The sequence below is a fragment of the Silene latifolia genome, chromosome 10, assembly GCF_048544455.1.
Source record: "Silene latifolia isolate original U9 population chromosome 10, ASM4854445v1, whole genome shotgun sequence".
Lineage (NCBI taxonomy): Eukaryota > Viridiplantae > Streptophyta > Magnoliopsida > Caryophyllales > Caryophyllaceae > Silene > Silene latifolia.
In genome coordinates, this window is record NC_133535.1 from 129614999 (window position 1) to 129618292 (window position 3294).

The window sequence follows — 3294 nt, forward strand, 5'->3', positions numbered from 1 at the left end:
ATTATTACTCACCGATTATCACTTGCATATTTAAGGTGCAATGGTGCATACATTCAAATCCCACTCTCAACATTCCTTTTTTTTTTTTAATTTTTTTTTTTTTTTGATTAGGCAGCTGAATACATTGCATGAAAGTGTGGAAGCAAACAAACCTCCATGTATAAATCCTAGCTATTCTAGCATCCTTTTACAATGTTTTTTTTTTAAACATAAAATGTGTCATTATATAAAATCCATTTTTGAAATAATGGTCAAAAATAAAATATTTGTCGTTTTGGGTCGGTTTTGAAAATATTTGTTAAAATGATATCCACGTAGGCTCGAGATTTCTGGACCTAAAACACGCCACTACCAATGACGTGTTTATAATGAGTACGGAAAGAAACTTCATTAAAAAATGAACTAAAACAAACACGCCATTGGGAATGGCGGGTTTCGGAGGGGAAACACGCCACCCCTAATGGCGTGTCTTATGTAATTTTCCTTTTTTTTTTAATTTTTTTTATTTGATTAGGCAGATGAATACATTGCATGAAAGTGTGGAAGCAAACAAACCTCCATGTATAAATCCTAGCTATTCTAGCATCCTTTTACAATGTTTTTTTTTAAACATAAAATGTGTCATTATATAGAATCCATTTTTGAAATAATGGTCAAAAATAAAATATTTGTCGTTTTGGGTCGATTTTGAAAATATTTGTTAAAATGGTATCCACGTAGGCTCGGGATTTCTGGACCTAAAACACGCCACTACCAATGGCATGTTTATAATGAGTACGGAAAGAAACTTCATTAAAAAATGGACTAAAACAAACACGCAATTGGGAATGGCGGGTTTCGGAGGGGAAACACGCCACCCCTAATGGCGTGTCTTATGTAATTTTTTTTTTTTTTTTTTTTTTTTTTTTTTTTAGTTAGTCAGTTGAGGAAAAATTGTTGTAAAGACACGCCACTACTAATGGCGTTTTTCCTTCACAAAACACGCCATTAGTAGTTGCGTGTTTCAGGTCTAGAAATCCCGAGCCTACGTGGACACCATTTTGACAAATATTTTCAAAACCGACCCAAAACGACAAATATTTTATTTTTGACCATTATTTCAAAAATGGACTCCATTATATATGACTTGGTTGGTAACTTGAATTGGAACATTAATGAATAACTCATGGTTTAAGTTCGAACCCTAATATAAAATAATTTGCTTGTCTGTACTAGACTCTAAGAAAAAATGGTTGTTAATCCGATATGTGTGATTCACAGATTAAAACATATACTAATATTCAAAATCTAATCATAAATTATACGATTTAGAAAAACATAAATTGATATTTATACATAAACATCATAAATATCTCGATTATTATAGCGCTACACAGAATAACGTATAATTATTTCTATCAACCCGTAACTTGTATTATTACTCACCGATTATCACTTGCATATTTAAGGTGCACAAATTGTTAGATGAGACCGTTTTATACAATAAAACCAACCCATTTGACAAAGCCCAAAACAAAAAAACTTAAAAACCATAGAATGCAAGTTGAAAGTTGCTGTAATTGTATTACTCCTCTTGCTGTAACGGTACAACTCTTCCAAATTCCAACCACATCTCCTCCGATCCCTACTTATCGGCTTCCAGCCTTAAGCCACCAATGATCAGACCTTTGCACTTGTAACCGCCCCCAAAAATATTCATTCAGAGCCATAATTTTTAATTTAACCACTAAGTTGTCAAGCTAAAAACGATAGTTATCAAACTAAAAACCACATTTTACAAAAATAAAATACAATTTAAATATAAATAACTTAAAAACTGAAGTTTTCAATATATATTTCAAATTTTCAAGGTAAAATCTTAAACTAGTTAAATAACAAGGTTTGTGTGCAGATTTTGAAATAATGTAAAACTTCAGCTTAAAGTTCAAGGTTCTTTACGGATTTTCACTTGAAAACAATTAAAGAGCTCTCAAAATAAAAATACAAGTATTCAAGTTAAAACTACTTCCTCCATTCAACTCCACTCTACAACTTTGCTTTTTCACGTTGGCCAACGCGTTATTTACGCGGTAAATATCGTTATCTACGTATTTGCAAAAATTATAAAAGTTGGATATTTTTAATGTACTCGTAAAGACGAATCAAAAAAGATCCCACATGAATATATTTTCACTTATGTATTGAGAGAAAATCGAGAATGAGTGTGCACTTGTGAATAGTGTAGAAATTGAAAATAGATAGAGTGGAGTTGAATGGAGGAAGTATAAGTTAAGGTAGTATTGAAATTTAATTTAAAAATCTGAGTTTTTAAGATCAATTCATACCAGGTAGTTGTAGTTGGCGTTGGTAACGGCAGCTATCAACATTCTTTATTTTTTGTTTTAATCGTTCGTTGGGTGGAAGTAGAAAAAGGGGATAGTAGTGGCGATGACCGCAACCATGATGAATTGGGGACGAAAATGACAATCGCCAACGAAGCTCATGAGGATGAAGATTGTAGAGGTGGCAGAATAGGTGGATGGTGAGGAAGGGGGCTGTAGAGGCGGCGCGAAGTCGGTGATTGGAATTGTAAGTGGGTGAAGAGGTGGATTGCAGATTTGCAGTAAAAGGTTGCTTATTTGGTCTAGAAATCCCGAAACTTCGCGCCTACGTGGACACCATTTTGACAAATATTTTCAAAACCGACCCAAAACGACAAATATTTTATTTTTGACCATTATTTCAAAAATGGACTCCATTATGGTCCTGTTTTTTCTGGCTTTTTAGAGTGAATCAATCAATCAATCAATCAACTGAATCGAGCTGAATGAATGAATCTGAGCCGAATCGAATCGAATGGAGCTAGAAAATCAATCAAATCGAATCAATCGAATGAAGTTGAGCTTTAATCAACTAAGTTTGATTAGAGCTGAATTGAACTGAAATAATATTAATATTAATATTAATACTAAATATAATAATAAATAAATAATAATAATAATAATAATAATAATTATTATTATAGGCATTAATATTAAAAATAATATTAATATTATAATTATAATTATAATTATTATAATTATTACTATTATTATTATTAGAATAATAATAATAATAATAATAATAATAATAATAATAATAATAATAATAATAATAATAATTAAACTATTTTGAGTGATTAACTAGGTAGCCACCATGAACCACGGTTCCCCATCAATCTAATTAGGTGAAATAATGGAGTACCAATTTGCTAGATTGATGTTCAAAGTCTAGCCGTTTATCATCCTAATTTGACAAATTAGGTAACCACCACAA